A 19,777-nucleotide genomic window follows, 5' to 3' on the forward strand; every position below is an offset into this window, starting at 1 on the left:
ACTTTTTGTTGGTCATAGTTGCTTGTTTTTCTAATAGTTACTTTAAAAAACTCTCACAGCATTGGTAAAATTTTCGTGCTATTTGAGATTTGTTTGCCAACATATTACCGCTTCTCAACCTTTGCCTGTCATACCTTGAGCCTGTAGTGTCTTGCTTATGATTATGTAACATTGCAGAACCACAAGTTAAATATAGAGAACAAAGAAACTTATTCAGTACTGCTGGTCATCTGTAATAACAAGATTATAACATTGGATGCTTTACACACCAAATCAAAGACAAATAAGATGTTTACTTCCATAAAATTTGTGCTATACAATTTACAAATATTCAATGAGTTTATTATTTTCCATTTACTCCGTTCTATAATATTCTATTGGCACAAGGCTTTATTGTTAATTAAAAACCAAGCAGATGCAGTGAGTGAGACATGTTTTTAATAAAATAGTAGCTTGTAAATTTCACAGACACTGCAAATAATTTGTCAATAATTTACCTAGGCGCGAGATTTTGAACTTCATTTGCAATATCACCCAGTTAGCCTCAAACAGAACAAATTGTATTTGTTTTGTATTAATGATACTCATGTTCACATTCACTTTAAATCGTATTGTTTTTACTATGCCAATCTTTTTAAGAAAATGCGTACTTATTTGCCAATATAAGTAGCTTTCAAAATGCATCAAATTACTGCTCAGGCGCCAAAGAGTAATGTTATATGTTTTAAATAGAGAAAATAAAGTGAACCACCTGTAATAATCAAGCCGGATCATATTTTCAAAATATTACATCTGAATTGACGTTGCACACAAAGATCACTGTTAACATAAACTATACAGACATAGATCAATGTTGTCAAATATTTCCCATGGAAACATCCTATTTGACATTCGCAAGAATTTTTTATAGATTGCAGTGTAGCAAACTAATTTTAGATATCAATAGTGCAATAATTTACTTATTGTTCTATTGTTATTGTGATTGCTAATTTGAACTAATCAGTTTTATGAGAATTATTTTATAACTGGTCATTGACAACTTTGGTTGTAAATTTTATCTACAGTTTCAATGTTTGGAAAACCCATCTAATTGTACTTTGTGTTACTGATAGTTGCTCTTTTTTCCATAATTACTTTGAAAAAGTCTCACGGCATTAGTGAATATTTGATGCTGTTTGCGATTTGTCTGACCCAACATGTTATCGCTTCTCAATCTTTGCCTGTCATACCTTGAGCCTGTAGTGTCTTGCTTATGATTATGTAATATCGAAGAATCAGGAGTTAAATCTGGAGAACAAAGAAACTTATTCAGTACTGATGGTCATATACAATAACAAGATTATAACGTTTGATGCTTTATACAGCAATCAAAGACAAATCAAATGTTTACTCTCATGAAGTTTGCTCTTGCTAGCATATACAATTTACAAATATTTGATGAATTTAGTATTTTCTATCTACTTTGCTCTACAGTATTCTATTCTGCGCAAAGCTTTATGGTTAGCTAAAATGCAAGCAGACTCAGCAAGTGAGACGTGTTGTAAATGCTATGGTGGCTTCAAAATCCCCAGACACTGCAAATAGTTTTTAAGAATCTACCCAGGTGCCAGGTTTTAAACTTTATTTGCAACATCACCTAGCTAGCCTCAAACAGGAAATATTACATTTGTTTTGGATTAATGATAGTCGTGCTCACGTTCATTTCAGATCACATGATTTTCACTAAGCCCATTTTTTAAGGAAATGCGTACATATTTGCCTATCTAAACAGCTTTCGCAGTGCATCAAATCACTGCATAGTTTCTGAAGAGTTATCACATGCATCTTAAATAGAAAAATTAAAATGAACAAAAGCTAACAATCAAGACAAATCATATTTTTAAAATATTTCATCTAAATTGATGTTGTTCCCATAGACTACTATTATCATACGCTATACTGACATAGGGCAATATTGTCAAATGATTTATTTGATAACATTATGAAAAACAAAACGTAATATGGAACACAAATTAATTCTTTAATTGGACTCTCGAATTTACAAAGAGTTGAACAGTTACATTTTAAAACAAATATGAAGGGTATTTCTTATAAAACCTTTTTCAATTTCTCAAGAGAAATTTAGTATTTTGACAATTTTAATGCAATTTAACCATGAGCAACTTATACCAGAAGAAAATTATGATAGTCAATAGAATTATATCACCCTAACTATAGAAGGTTTGAAGTCATGTATTTACTGATTTGCTTTAGTTTTTAATTTAAATTGCAATTGGAAAAAAATCTTTTAAACCCAAAATGCATGATTCTCAAAGTTGATTGCTGGAATATCACACTTTCAAAGTTTTTTTCTTTTGCATCACATTAGATAGTTTGGTTGATGTACCGGCTTGCACAGCAAGAACTTTAATAGTGAGTGATTATTGCTAAGTTGTTTTCTAGTGTCGTTGTTTTTGTAATAATTTTTGTTTAATATCCGTCGTTTTGGTATACTTTCAGTGTTGGTAGAGAATCTCCTGAACCAAGTAAATATTATTACTTTCCACTTATTTTCTGCTAAACATTAAGCAGCAAGGGTCCAGGTAATCATGATGCAACATCAAACAGCAACAAGATCTATTAATAGAACAAAGGAAATTATGCAATACGGTTACTTGCAGGCAATAATAAGATCATATGGTTTGCGACTTTCACACAGCCTCTCATCCAGAGAAGAAATTTTTTCTTTAAAGATATGCTCTCCATAACATACTACACTTAAAAATATTTAACGGTTTTAATTACAATGCTAATTTTATATGAAGCAAGAGAGGCTGATAATTGCTTATAAAATTCACAATAATAAAAAGTCTGCAGGAATGATACCAATTTGCAAAAATATTTCTGATAATTTAGACACGAAGTTAAACAAAAACTTGTGTTGAGCACCAATAATTACCAACTGGTAGATCCCTTGTTAAAAATTCGCACAAGCACACTTGCAAAATTGCCTGAAGATCCTTGTCAACTGTTTGTTATTACTGCTGACAAAGTTATTACTTTTGGTCTTTTACTCAAGGAAGGTCACAAGCCAAAACTCTTGTTTTGTCATTTTGTAATTTTGTTTGAAAAACTACACAAGTCTTTTTAGAAATTGCATTGTAACAAAATAATTTTAGATATCAATAGCAATAGTGCAATAACCTACTTATTGTTCTATTGTGATTGCTAATTTGAATTAAACATTTATTTTAGAATTATTCTATAGCTGGCCATTTACTACCTTTGTTGGAAAGCTTACCTATAGTTTTAAAGATTGGAAAACTCATCTCACTTTACTTTGCGTAGCTCATACATGTATATAGCCACCCCTTTTTATTAATAATTGCTTTGAAAAACTCTCACAGCATTAATAAACTTTCTGCTCTGTTTGAGAGTTTTCTGAGCCAACATGTTTATGACTGTTGAAACTTTGCCTGTCATACATTGAACATGTCTTGTTCTGCTTATGATTATGCAATATTGAAGAAGGATCAATTAAACTTAGGGAACAAAGAGACTTATTCAATACTGCAATCAGTAAAGTTCAGCGCTGCTCACGCACAATGACAAGATTATAACATTTTCTGCTTGTACACTAAATCAAAGACAAATAAGATCCTAAACTCTTATAAAGTTTGCGCTCAATAGCATAGACGCTTTACAAATATTAAATGAACTTAGCATTTTCTGTCTACGCAGTTCTATAATATTCTATTCTGTGCGCGGCTTTATGGTTAGCTAAAAACCAAGCAGATTCGGTGAGTGAGACATGTTGTTAATGAAATGGTAGCTTGTAAATCTCACAGACACTGCAAATAATTTGTCGAAAATCTACCTAGGCACAAGATTTTAAACTTTATTTGCAACATCTGATGGTCATGCTCACTTTTATTTTATATCACATGGTTTCCACTATGCCCATTTTTTTAAAGACATGCGTACATATTTGCCAATCTAAACAGCTTTCACAATTCATCAACTTACTGCACAGTTGCCAAAGAATTATGCCATGCGTTTTGAATCGAAAAAGTAAAGTGAACAACAGTTAGCGGTAAAGACGAATCACCTTTTCAAAATATTTCATATTATTGGATGTTGCTCACATAGATGATTATTATCATAAACAATACTGACTTAGTAAAATATTGCCGAAAGTTTCACGTTGAAATGTTATACTTAAAAATTTATTAAATACTTAAAGAATTTGATAGTTACTGTCTATTTTTATTTTTAAAAACTTCAATATGAATTAAAAGCCAAACAGGCATAGCAAGTGAAATGTGTTTGACAGGTTGTATTTTGTTTCACAGATTCTGAAGATAAATAATTCTGGCAAATACCTACTTAGCGGACAGCAAATCACCTTTAGTTGCAAAATTGTCTTTTAGCTGTACACAAATTATATTATATTTGTATTGCATTAGTGTTGTTGTCTTGTGTATCTGTGCCAATTATAGGCTCAATAGTTTCTATCATGCAAATATTTGAAAGAAAATAAATATTTTTTAATACACCTAATAATTTTCGTACAAGAATTGGTAAAAATCCCAAACTAATAGGTTCAATGTCATACACACCCATGATAATAATTCCAAAACCGAAATGAGGATATATTATCGCAATGCTATTTCTATTATTTGGTTAAACTAATGTTTGCAAAATTAATCGTTGAAACAACAAACACACCTCCAATTTCTCAATTTTTCATGAATTTTTTATGGATGAAAGTATACTTAATTTATTCATTAATATTCTAAAAGTAATGATTGTATTTTAATTAACGGTTTTGATAATATTCGTAGTTATTGAAACAGCATTGAGAAATTTTATGACTGTATGTACAGTTATGATATTTGCTTATGTTTTTAAACCAATGGCCATACAAGCAAATGTTCATGCACTGATATTTTTACCATCAATTTGGGAACATCTTATTACAAATGTTTTGAGATTGGTGGCGACTAATTGTGCTCTTATAATCATTGTGTAATGTTCCAAACTAATGGTTGTAATATAATAAGTATTTGTTGTGGTATTCATCTTTCCAAATTAGAGATATTTTATTCTTTGTCATCAAATGTAACAACAAACTGAAGGAAACTTTTTGTAACATCCTTGATATGAATTAATACTATTTATGCACCAGTAAATTTTGACAATTATTTCAAACCAATGGTTAAAAGATCATGCAAACTCGTGGTTATACTTGAAGCCTCAAATTAGCAACAACATAGCACAATGGCGTTGAGATGCTATATCACTCAAACTGCTTTTGTAATAATTGCTCAATATCCCCAAGCAAATGGTTAAAAAATCATACAAGCTTTGTGGAGATAATGAAGCGAGCAATAGGGAAATTTTATTACAGATACTTTGAGCTGTTGTACGACTGTGAGCGGAGTTGCATATTGGCCAACTTCCCAGAATAGTTACATAATTATAAACACTGGTGATGGTATTTTAGCATCTATTTGGGGACATCTTGTCACAATAGCTATGAGATGCTTGATCACTGTGTGTAGATTGGTAATAATTGATCAATGTTTCAAACTAATAAAAGCAAAATCATTCACAGTTGCAATATTAGTTTTAGCACAAAATTGGTGAAGTCTTCTCACACATTCGCTTTAAGATGGTTGGCGAATAAGTGTGCACTTACAATTATAGATCAATTTTTTCAAGCTAATGGTTCAAATATAACTAAAACTTCCTGTGATATTTGTGCTATTAAATTAGAGAGATTTTCCCACAGCCCAGATGCTTTGAAATGATTAGTGACTGTAAGTGAACTTACAAAAAATTGTAAAGTCATATGCATATGTGATAATAGTTCTGTGATCAAATTGAGACATCTTGGCATGATGAATTTACATGGCTTAAAACTGCACATTATTTGATCATAATTGGTTAATGCGACCATACAAATGTTTAAAATAGCGTAAACATGTCTGAGATATTTGGCTGTCAAATAACGGCCATCTTACAGCAACGGTTTTTTGATTGTTCATGACTGTGATTTCACACATAATAATTGTTCTATGTCCCCAAATATATGGTTAAAATATCATACACACCTGTGAGAATAATTTTACCATCAAATTGGGGACATATTGCTGCAATGGTGTTGACATTGTCTATGACTGACTGTGTTCTTTTGTTCTAATTGGTCAATGTGCTCAGAAAACTGCTTAAAAAGCATATTCATTGGAGTTGATATTTTGGCATTAAATTTGGAACATCGAGCAGCAATGGTATTAGGAATGATGATGACTGTGATTTCAAATAAAATAATTAGTCAATGTCTCCAAATCAATGGTTAAAATATCATACACACCTGTGAGAATAATTTTACCATCAAATTGGGGACATATTGTTGCAATGGTGTTGACATTGTCTATGACTGACTGTGTTCTTCTGTTTTAATTGGTCAATGTGCTCAAAAAACTTCTTAAAAAGCACATTCATTGGAGTTGATAATTTGGCATTAAATTTGGAACATCGAGCAGCAATGGTATTAGGAATGATGATGACTGTGATTTCAAATAAAATAATCAGTCAATGTCCCCAAATCAATGGTTAAAATATCATACACATCTGTGAGAATAATTTTACCATCAAATTGGGGACATATTGTTGCAATGGTGTTGACATTGTCTATGACTGACTGTGTTCTTCTGTTTTAATTGGTCAATGTGCTCAGAAAACTTCTTAAAAAGCACATTCATTGGAGTTGATATTTTGGCATTAGATTTGGAACATCGAGCAGCAATGGTATTAGGAATGATGATGACTGTGATTTCAAATAAAATGATCAGTCAATGTCCCCAAATCAATGGTTAAAATATCATACACACCTGTGAGAATAATTTTACAATCAAATTGGCGACATATTGTTGCAATGGTGTTGACATACTCTATGAATGACTGTGCTCTTTTGTTATAGTTGGTCAATGTGCTCAGGAAACTGCTTAAGAAGTATATTCATTAGGGTTAATATTTTGGCATTAAATTTGGAACATCGAGCAGCAATGGTATTAGGAATGATGATGACTGTGATATCAAATAAAATAATTAGTAAGTGTCCCAAAATCAATGGTAAAAATATCATACACACCTGCGATAATTTTTCTACAACCAATGTTGGGATATATTTTCATGATAATATTTCTACTAATTTGTTAAACTAATGGTTACAAACTTGCTGATTAAAATACCAAACATTCCCTTGTGTTCATATTGACCTCTAAATAGTTGATAGTGAAAAGTACAGACACCCTATTTGACTAGCATTGAGCGAATTTATGATATCGTGTGCACTTCTAATAGTTTGTCAATTGTACCTAAATAACTAATATACCTGTATACTAATACAAACACACTTTTCTTTTATGTTTACATCATACATCAGAAAAATTGTATGACAACATATTTGAGACTATCTTTGACGGTTTGCAGTTACAATAACTGGCCAAGTACTTCAAAAAACATTGACTGTAGTATCATACATAATTTGAATGACGTACACGCCTTCAAATGGAACAAAGTTTATTTCAATAGTACCGAGATAGCTCAAATCAGTGTGTGCAGTGATAGTATTTATTTAACACTCCCAAGCTAATGGTTAAAATATTTTGCATACTTTTGGTCATATCTGCACTAAAAGTTCAGTCAATCTTGTTATTAAATATTTGAATAGATTACAATTAAATGTATGGTTTTTGCAAAGATAGGCAACTCAATATATTTTTAAGAAAATGTAAAAGAAGGCAAATTTTTGGTACGGATAACACGTTTTATTAAACATAATGATATTTTTAAAAGGTAAAAGTTATTGGGCTTACATTAGGCATATTGGAGATACCAATGTTTCATTTCCAAAGCTTGATTCTAATATGTCTCCGCCTATGCTTGGCTTTTCATGCATGGCTTACAAACAGAAGAATTGCACAAAAGTTTAAATTAAATGTGGTAATCATCGTGTGCAACCAAACAGAAAAGTATGACTAAAATTAACTGTATCGAAATTTATTTGGCTTCCTGACTTAAAAAAAATTGCTCACATTTGCTTGCCTGGTTATTTTCACTTTTTTAAAAAAAAGTTAACTCATGATCGCGCAATGTAAATTTTCTGATAGCTGCTTTTGGTAGTGATAAAATGAGATGTAGCAAAATACTTTATCGATTATAGTAATTAAATTTCTTGCCTATTCAGGGCTTAAGAGTTCTATGAAAACTATGTTAAAATGTTTACCTTGAACATACTCGCGTTAAATGTTGAAAAGTCTTAAATCTAGATAGACATCAGCCTGCAACCCAGGCCTGGCTGTTTGCAATTCAAAACCTTAACATGAACAGATCACCGTAAATTCTGTGAAGCACTTGATTACACTGAATTTATTACTAAACATAAAAAGTCTAAGGTCGATTCAACCTTTGCGCACCATACATATGTAGAATTAGTACTTTAAATAGGTTTAATAAAGAACTATTAAACTTCTAAGTTGACATTTGGGGAAAAATTTAGTGATGGATAACTTTTACAAGTACATTTACGAAAGTGTGGGAAAAGTATCACATACCGACAACTCCAAAATGGTTGAAAAAAAACAAAAATAAGCCAGAGTTATCTTCTCTACGCAAAAGTCCCGGTTTATTAGATAAAAAATTCATACATGTGTGTGATGTGATGTCCCCAAAGTTAGTGTTAAATTCTCATGAGCTATAACTGAAAAACGGATAAGATGACAGCTCCAAAAATCAGTGCATGTGTAAACCCAACAAAAACTGTTTTAATATGTTATTTTTTAAAGCTCTTAATGATAGATGAAAAATGTCCTCAAAGTGATGGTAAAAATATCGCGTCCCCAATTGCATGCGTTTACAAGACTGTGTGTGTGTGTGTGCGTGCGTGCGTGCGTGCGTATGTGCATGCGTGTGTGTATGCATGCGTGTGAGTGAGAGTAAGTCTGAGTGTGAGTGAGAGTGAGTCTGAATGTGTGTGTGAGTGTGTGTGAGTAGACGTGTGTATGCGTGTGCACGGGCTCGCGTGTGCACGGGCTCGCGTGTGCGCGGGTGCGCGTATGCGCATGTGCGTGTGCGAGTGTGTATGTGTGTTTATCTCATTCATTAGTAAAAATATAACATTAATAAAGATTATGCATTTATACATTAAATTTTTATTGTAATAATTGTATATTTTTTGGAGTTACGCTTGTTTAGGTGTTTGCTTCATTGCTTTTTTTTTAAAGATCGAAGGTATAAAATTTTGGAGGTTCTTTTAAAATGGCTGCTCTCCTTAAAATTTACTCATATGTTGAACAAATGAACCTAATAAGATTTTTTTTAAGTGAAGTAGTCAGACCAAGTGAAACTAATAGGAGTATGAAAGCTTAATATAGTTCTTATTGCTAGAACCAAAACCGGTTTTTAAACAGCGTAATAGTTTTGAGGAAGCAAAAGATTATCTTGAGGACAAATCAAGGTCAGGTAGGCCAAAAGAGACAGCTATGTCAGCCAATTGGGGGCCTTGAACAAGCTCGTCAGAGAAGACATGGGATGTTAGTTAAGAAAACTGCTAAAGCATTGAGATGCTCCATTGGAACAATACAATCTATTCTTCAAAAGGATACTGGGTACTCCAAGGTGTGCTGCAGGTTAGTACCTAGCATGCTCAGTGATGCCGCCATAGCTAAGCAATTGAAATTTTCTAGGAAAAGTTTGAACATAGTTAAAGGAAAGTGAGCTTGTTTTTTAAACAAATTTGGGACTTTTGTTTCGACTTGGATGGTTTGCTATCAGCCAGAGTCAAAGTAGCAGTCAATGTGATTGAAACACCCATTATTTCCTGTCAAAAATTTTCAAAGAAGCACAGAAAAACGTCAAAAATAATGTTGACAGTGGTTTAGGATGTGAGAGGCAACATTTCAGTGCGCGTTTTTGGGCAGGAAACTACAGTGAAAAGTAAAATTTCTGTCAACTTATATACCAAGTTTAGAAGGACATTAATACCAAGATAACATATAGCCGGATAGCATCCCTATCTTTCCTTTTCTTGGCTAACTGTTGTACTCATTGAATATGGCTATTTTTATTTCATAAGCCCATTTGCTCTCATTTTCCACCCTACAAGTTCTGGTTAGTTTGCCAAGACTTGCTTTTCAGTCCGAATGTACAAGGAAGAAGACATCATGTAAGACAAGAATGTTGCATGTGCCAATTGTATTGATGATTTTACACACAAGCTTTACCTTGCTAAAACATTCACTTTTTGTCAATTGCTCACTTCTACACTAAAATATTGTATTGCCTATTGATGTTTTTTGTAAAGCGTTTCCTTGAGTTTTTTATAATTTTCATTAGTGATTACAATCATTCAGTTCTATATTTGACTTTTGTTGTAGAATTACACTAAGTGTCTGTTTATAAGAGAGATCAGTTGAGTACATTGAATCAAGTTTCAGAGCAGTTCTTCCTGGTTAAAAAAATATCACCTAACTCAGCTAAAGCAAGCAATATGTGTATCAGCAGTGAAACAGCTGAACACATCAGCTAGAGTGAATGCTGACACTTGAATTATACTTTTCCAAAATGTGTCAAATTAAGTGATATAGGTCTAGTGGTACACGATACTTGAAAACCAATTTACATTTTGTTGAATCGCAGGTACACGATTTCTAAAATATTCTGTCAAACTGTACTTTAGTAAAGAATCAATACAGTACATACTCAACAGCATTATTTATATTGTTATATTTTGCCTTTGGAAAATATTACTATGCATCAAATATTTCCATAGTACAAGTAATTACATGAGTAAATAATTATGGATTAAATGCGAAACATTAATATTGGGAAGGGATATTTGGAATTTCAGATTACGTCGTTGGTATATTCAATATTCATAAAAGTTATATAAACAGCTAACAAGGTTAAGGAAATATTAAGTCAGTAAAGTTACCATGTATCTATTTAATTTAGTTAGCTCATAAACTCAGTACACATGAAGCATGCTATTTAGAACAGACAACACAAGCTAATTCTGCATCCTGAATATAAGGTGGGCAGTATCCAAGCTGGCTGCAGCTTCCTTGAACAAAATAAAACAGCGCTCCATCTGAATTGGCATGCAGTCCAGTTAAGGCTTCTGGTTCTTTGTCCATACAGACATAGTTGTACGCTCTTTTTTGACCGTGGTGCCCTGACATCAGATATCCTTCGTACTCCTAAACAAAAATGAGCTCAGTTTTTATATTTAATAATTACTCACAATTTTGTATTTACTAACCAAATTACATTTGCTTATTCATCCTAATGTAAATATTGGTCTAATTCCTTTCTTATTTGTATCTTATTATTAAGTTGGGAGTTATCTACTTATGTTTGTGATAAAAACTAGAAAACAACTACCTTTTTATCATGGTACTGTGATGATAATCGCATTGAAGATTGAAAAAAATTTTGTGACAAAATAAGCATATGCGAAAACTTGCTGCAAAAATTCTGTATGGTGCTATTCTATATTGTTTACAAAACTAGCAAATTAATTACTTTCTTGCTAATGTGCATATTACGGCTTACCGGTATATCTCATTTTGAAATTGTATTTTATAATATCAGCGTATATGCAATATGAGTTTAAATAAGATGATATATGATAATTCACCTTATTCCAAGATGATGGGCAAGTTCTTTTAGCAGGTATCATAATAATTGTAGACCTGCTAGGAAGGTAACATCTAGAACAGGGTACATTTTGGTCATGCATACGACTGGGAAATATATTAGAGTCGCTCTGGTACTCTGCTCCATATATGTAGTTACCCTGGTCACCAGCTAAATATGAGTTATACTCTGGCTCTGAAGGAAGACATGTATAGACAGATGAGCCTCCTTCTTGGGTATAGTGTTGCCCTGCCGCTAACCCTGTAGGGTACATTAAGAAATCTTGGAATATAATTAACTGCCATACTATTCAGCACTTGAAATAACTGAATGCACAAGCAATATATTCTGATGGTTTTGCAAAATTAGGAAAATTTAAATGAATGGCAAGTAACCTTCTCTACTTAATAAAATTAGCTGCTAGAAACTGGAAGGAAGCAAAAACATTCTGTAACCAACCTGTGTAGAGGAGCTCTGAAGAGTTACCACATAATTTCCTGCCCCATCTAATGTATGAACTTCCTCCTCTAGAAGCTGATTGTATGTCACCTACAAAATGATCAAGTTTCATGTTGCAAAATTTCCATATTTTATAAAAATTAGGTCGTTTTCAATTTTTTATTATCACAGATATAAGTCTCATACTTTTTTCTGTTTGTACCTAAATGTTTTGTACACAATAAGATGTAAAGAATTTATATGTACGTATTTTATCATAGATCACCTATTAAATCTATCGCGAGCAAACTTCCTGTTGCCTTCAAAATAATAGTTTTATTAATTTCAAGCTCTTCTTTATACCAAATCTTCAATTGTTTACAGCGTACTGTAAAAGGGTAACTTATCTAACCCCCTGAAGAGGGTTCTCTTCTCTCCTCATCTGTTTGCAGTTGTTGTTCAATTTCATCCAACTTTTGGTTGTTACTTTGGAGGAGACTTAGCAACCCATGAGCAATTGTTTGGTTAAACTCTTGTAGGAGTTCTTCTAAAAATAATATTGGTGTTTCTTATCTCAAAAATACTATGTTTTTTCTTTTCATTGAAATCAAGTGTTTTTTTAAATAATGTTCAACTTGTTTGTTATTGTGAACATACCATTATCAGAGTGGGCGGGTGGTCGAGCTACAACTGACTTGGTCTGGTTCACCAACTTTTCAACCCTCGTTCTCAGTCCAGTCAGGTCTGACTCTTCACAATCTCTACCATCTCTACCGTCCCTACCATCTCTTCCTGGAGGTCCTCTTAAGTATGAAAGTTGTCCTGTTGGTAAAATATGTTACAATAGTTTTTGTTTCTTTTTGGATGCTGAATTCTTTCATTAAATTAAAATAATCTAAATATGCTTTGAGTAAAAACAAATAAAAACTTGAGTAAAAGCTTTAAAAATTTCCAGAAGTGTCTATTGAGCCTTTAAGCAATACGGAACATACCAGAACTCTGATGAGAAGAGGATATTTTTAAAGTTTCCAAAGACTTTTTTCTGCCTGTCTAAAATATTTTTATTATACATGTACATGCAACAACGTTCTTAGGCATCAACATTTATACCTTTAATAACCATTGTATATCTAGCTCTGATTACACCTGTCATGACATCATCAAGTCTTAATCAATAGCAAGTCTCTGTTTATTTTCTACGTTTACTTCTCACTACTTTCAAGTTTATTTGTATTGAGGAGTTTTGCTCTTCTGACCAATGCTGATCTTAATAGTGAAGTTAATATTTTTGTTTAAGCTTTACAATTAAACTTGATTTAATCTACAGTTTAATCTTTTATAGCTATCTATTATTTCGAGCAAATAAATATTATACCAAATTTATCCAGCTCATAGGTCTGAAGTAGTATCAGTTTATGATATACATGTATCTATTCATCTAAAGATCTATTACAATGTTGCTATGGTGATTGTTACATTTTGGCTAATTTACCTGGCAATAATTGACTTAGTACACCATCACTGACGCCCTCGTCTTCTGCTGATCTTTTTTGTAAGGCATGTTCCATATCAGTTGGAGATATCATTGACATCTACATATAAAGTTTTCAAACATCACAATCCTATAAGCCTCTGCATCTGAAACAGCTTCTTATCCAATAAGTGAACAGTGTAATAAAAAAAATGGAGGATAAGTACGACACCGAGTTTCCACCATTGTCGTCGCAGAACAAAACCCTTAAAACGGAAATGATAGCCCTAAAAAGGGCTGAGGTGGTTGGTGAGACTACTGGCACTCAAAAATCGATTTTGACTGGTAGCCCGAGAGGGTCACTGTCGTCCCCGATAGGATCTACCGATGGGCGAATGGTCTTAGACCCGACTTCATGCTTGTAAAAGCGAATGAGCTGTCAATCAGTGTGTACCCGTAATTGTAGACGTCAGAATGCGCAAGAGTTGATGACGTCTTTTCTAAGCCTATAATCCGGCAGCTTCAAATTGCTAACTCAACGGATCTATATTACGTTCATCGCAATTCAGACAAATTTGAATAGTCATTTATAAGGCGCACGCTTAACACTTGTTCAATGTAGAGTGTATGTATGTGTGATACTAGCAATTTTTTTTATGTTAACCATTTATTACCATATTGTTCTAAGATTTGCATGTTACTATACAGACACAAAAAAAATTATTAATACTCGTATTGCGTGATTAGTTAGTGACAAATGTTATCGTTTTTGTATTCGAAATATGTTATTGTGGAATTGGTTGACCTGATTACTGTGCAGCCAATCAATTTGTGGATTTTTCTTGGGATTGCTATATAACCTGCCAGTTTGATCATTGTTGTTGTGTTACTGCTTGGTACTGAGAGATATAACACCAATAAAGATACTGCGTTCTTTATAATAAGCTCTGTTTGATTTTCAAAAGCAAATAGGGTATAAAATTCTTGTCACTGTTTCTGCCTTTAGCATTGTGATATTAGCCAGCGTATCATAGCTGCCTTCACTATAAATGCTATTGACCGAACATCAAGAATTATTGCGCTTGGCTTGCTAGGGTGTAACAATTGAGAGAAGTCACCTTCGAGTCTGTTTATCGGCTCACCATCGAGTCTGTTTATCGGCTCACCATCGAGTCTGTTTATCGGCTCACCATCGAGTCTGTTTATCGGCTCACCATCGAGTCTGTTTATCGGCTCACCATCGAGTCTGTTTATCGGCTCACCATCGAGTCTGTTTATCGGCTCACCTTCGAGTCTGTTTATCGGCTCACCATCGAGTCTGTTTATCGGCTCACCATCGAGTCTGTTTATCGGCTCACTCTCGAGTCTGTTTATCGGCTCACCATCGAGTCTGTTTATCGGCTCACCATCGAGTCTGTTTATCGGCTCATCCTCGAGTCTGTTTATCGGCTCACCATCGAGTCTGTTTATCGGCTCACCATCGAGTCTGTTTATCGGCTCACCTTCGGGTCTGTTTATCGGCTCACCATCGAGTCTGTTTATCGGCTCACCATCGAGTCTGTTTATCGGCTCACTCTCGAGTCTGTTTATCGACTCACTCTCGAGTCTGCTTATCGGCTCACTCTCGAGTCTGTTTATCGGCTCACCCACAAGTCTGTTTATTGACTCATCAAGTTGTGTGAACTCGCTCTTGAGTTGGGAGTTGTCTATCCTTGTCGAGTAGAATTTACTACAACAGCTCAAATTCATTTACCTTTTTAATAAATTTTTTATCATTTGATGCGACATAATTTCTTGATTTTTTCTCTATAAAACCAAGATTTATGCTAAAGAAAAATCCCGGCTCGGCACAAGTGCATGTTGTAAGTCCACTGTCCATATTATACACAACATACTTTGAACATGCATCATTATCATATTGTATATTATATAGAGTTGCAATTATTTAGTCATTTTTATGTACCTGCACTTTGAGATATTCAAACATGTGTGACAAAACTACTTTTAAAATGAAAACAAACTCTTATGTGACCATTCACGATGTTACAACAAAATTAAAAATCATTAGGCCCTGCTGTACATTCCTACTTGTATCAGTTCATAATACATTATTGTAATATCGACTATTATTTAGGTCAATTGTAGTAATTTAATGTACATATTTAATAACTTCTCACCTGTATTCCATTTTCTTCTAGCTCATCTAGTCTACTGGTTAAATTATCAACATCCTTCTTTAACAACTGGTAACTTATTTGAGAGTAGACCGAGACAACCAGAGCAGATGCTGCTATAACAGCAGTCAATAGCTGGATGACATGATTACGCTTTTGTTGCTTGACTACATAGCCTTTTTCCATTATGTACTCTAAAATTAGTTTACAAAAGTTTATAGATACAAAACTTATAGATAAAATATCTCAAAATATGACTTTTACTCAGATCACTGCATTTAATGCTCACCATCATATATGGGAAACTTTTAATCATAATATTATGATAACATAAGAATAGTAATAATAGTAATAAGGCGTACCATACAAGCGAGTTCTTTTATGAGAATTTATTACTAAAATTTCTCTCCGATGCTTTTAAAAAAAAAGTTTTTCTTGCACGTAAATTTTATAATTGTAGAAGTATTTAACTAAAGAAGTTTATTTTTCAAAATAAACTGTTCAGTTAAATATAATAATGTTAACAATGATTTAAAATGCTACCATACAACTGTATGCTAAGGGAGACTTTTTTGTTTTCATTTTCTTGGTATTAAGAATCTTATTGAATGTTTCTCCACTTGTATGGGCACAAAAGATTTTTTATAATTTGTGGTAAAACCAAATTCGTACTAAAAAATATTTTTGTAAGTGAAAAATTAAAATGTTTTCTAAAAGTATTTGTGTATATGTTTTCGAGTTCAACGTTCAACCCTAATAAGCAGAATCGAAGACTAGTTGTATATGTAATACACTTGCCTTAGACAGCAGCACCTTCTGGTTACTGATATTCATGTCTAGCTGCTTTTATACTTTGGTAGAGCATCAGCATCCATTTATGGAAATTGGGTCAAGTAATATGTTGTTACATCATTGTCCGAGTGAACTATTACATCATTCACATTTTACTGTTTCACTCATTTCACTAGCAAAGGCATTCAATCATTTCTGACAGCTGTCTACCCTAGATCATCTGCAAAAGGCATTAAGATAGAAATTAAAATTTGGTCTGTAAACACTCCATTTCATCAAAAAATGTCTAATGCGGAGCACACAATGTCAGTGCTTCCAACATCCACCTATACCAACCTCTATTAAACTAATGTTGAAGATTCTTTTTTCATGTATACTCTGATGTGTGTTGTGTATAAGCTAACTTTTTGTGTTATATTGACGACACAAATAATAAATAAAATATATCTTAGTAAATGGACAAAAATTGCCTGCTGAAGATCACTGGTTTTAACTGAGTTTAACATATGTCATTCATTTATACTTGAACACGGCTGTAAAGTTCTTAAGAGTGATAAAGCTTTAGTAACACTCAGTACTTCATTAGTTGCATGGTCAATGAAGCCACCACACATTTTCACTTGTGTATGTTTGCAGTATCATTTAGGTAATATCATTGACAGAAAACATTATTTTATGACAAACAGTGGGAAATTTGTTTACTTTTACACAAGCGTTTGATTTAAAAAAAGCTTAAGTTTTGCAAGTGTATAATAGGGGAAGTTGGGGTATATCGGGATATTGAAGTAGAATGGGATAAGGCAATATTTTGTTTATAGGAGGGTGGTAGCAAATCCCAATTCACACAGAGAGAATACCAGTGACTAATGCTAACTGAATGTCAAGGTCATATTTTATTTTTTCATGATCAGAAACCTTGTAAAAGATTTTCATATCTTTTCAATTTTTTTGCAAAAACCAAAGGTCATGTGACTAGTTACTAAATAACAAATTATCTGTTTTATAACTTGTAACCACTTTTACAACCTTTTCAGTGTTTAAGCCTCAGGTGGCGTAGAATTAAAAATGATTCATTTATTCACTTTCTTTTTACACATAAACTTTATAGGCTAAGAGAATTGGGTAAAATAGGATACTTTGTATCCCATTTTACCCAAAGCTATCCCAATTTTACCTCAGGCTGTGAAACTTCATTTCATTATACTTTCTAGCTTTCTAGGTGTCAATATGCTACGAGATTATGTAACACAAACCAACAGGCAGTCATGGGATAATGATTCTATGCTTAAAGCAATAGCTGATGTAAAGGAAGGCAAATGTGAATGCCTAAAAGAAGTATGGTGTTCTAAAAAGTACATTAGAGCGCCGGTGTAAGGATGGTAACAAACTATTCCCAAGAACCAGTCAAGGACTGGGCAGTAGACCAACTACATTTACAATTAATCAAGAGGCTGAGCTCACAGCCTATGTAAAGTCTATAGATGGTCTATGGAAGTTGTATGGTCTAACTACAACTGGGCTGCATAGTTTGGCAAATCAATATGCTGAGAGCAACAACATTCAACGTCCATTCAACCATGAGTCAAAACATGCTTGTTGGGATTGGATGAGAAGTTTCATGAGTAGTCATAACTTGTCTTGAGAAGCCCCGGGGCTACCTCCACATCACGAGCCCAAGAGTTAAACAGGTGATCTGCATCCTCATTCTTCGACCTCCTGGAGAATATTCAAGACGCTAAAAAATTTCCAGCAGGTAGGATATTTAACACGGATGAGATAGGTATTACTACAGTGCAAGCCAAAACCTCTAAAGTGGTTTCTCTTTGCAGAAAAACTCAGGCGAGCTCTCTGACATCAGCTAAATGAGGTACCTTGAACACTAAACTAATGTGCATGAATGCTGTTAGAATGTTTGTCTTTCCCATGCTAATTTGTCCTCGAGTCTGCGTAAAGCTCTATTTCAAGATAGGCGCCCACCAGATTCCCTCTGTTTCACACATCTTTCTGCATAGATGTCAAATTAAAATGTTTGAAATGTGGTTTGAACCATTTCTCAAGCACACTGGGTCTACCCGAAACAACCCAGGTCTGCTGACACTTGATGTCCACAAACAAAACACAAAAAGAATCTTACTGTAATACAAAACGCAGTGAAGTTACTATTTTTTGCTTGCCACCACACTATAGCCACTGCATGCAGCCCCTAGAGGTCTCTATGATGTTTTCACGCAGCACCTACTAAGACAAGGAAGTTGAGGTATGACTATGTAATATTCCCAGCCATGTAGTGGCGTTAGACGAAGTAGCAACACTTATGGGTAAGGCCTATGTCAAAGCTTCAGTTCCAGCAGATGCCACAGGTGAATTTAGGAGGAGTGTGATTCTCCCAACAGATCGTGAGGTATTCACTGATGAAATGTTTGAGAGAGCAGCGCCTATTGACAATACAGAAGTGTGCAATATCTATAAGCTGGTAATTCTAGTCCTTCACCTTTTCTAAGCAAATCATCAACATCTGCATTAACTACCGGACACACATAATTTCATAAACACCCCGAAGAAATATCACTCTTTCCTAAGAATAAAACTGACAGATTCAAAAAACTGAACACTAGCAGAAGAATACTTACTAATGAAGCTTATTTGGCTCATTTGGCAAAAAAAACTCAAAAGGCGGTAAAATGACATCTAGAATAAAACAAACTAAACAGGCCAAGGTAGAGAAGACTCTTACACCAGTAAGTAGCAACCATGACTACGAAGATGTTAGCTGTCTATACTGCAATGACTCCTACTTGATAGGTACCGTTGACCGTGGATGGGTGAAATGCATGCATTGCAGTAGCTGGGCTCACGAGCTCTTTACTGGCCTCAATGATGACGATGATGACTTTATGTGTGGGCTATGCATATAATTGGGTTCATAATTCATTTTCTTTAAAGCTACGTAATTTACCATACTATTTTTAAATTATTATAATGAATTAATACCTAATAAAAGCATTATTTTGAATCAACCTAACGATCCTACTGATATTAGCGTAGCGCTCCATTTTACCCACATGGTTGGGGAAAAACGGGAAATTGGATTGATTTACAAACCACCAAAAGCTAATTATCATAATAAACAGCTGCAATGATGCTTTGAGTATATAAAAAATGACATAGGCAAGCTTGTATTAAAATATATATTACTTCTCACAGGAAATGAGAAAGTGAA

The sequence above is a fragment of the Watersipora subatra genome, chromosome 3 (assembly GCF_963576615.1).
Source record: "Watersipora subatra chromosome 3, tzWatSuba1.1, whole genome shotgun sequence".
NCBI lineage: Eukaryota > Metazoa > Bryozoa > Gymnolaemata > Cheilostomatida > Watersiporidae > Watersipora > Watersipora subatra.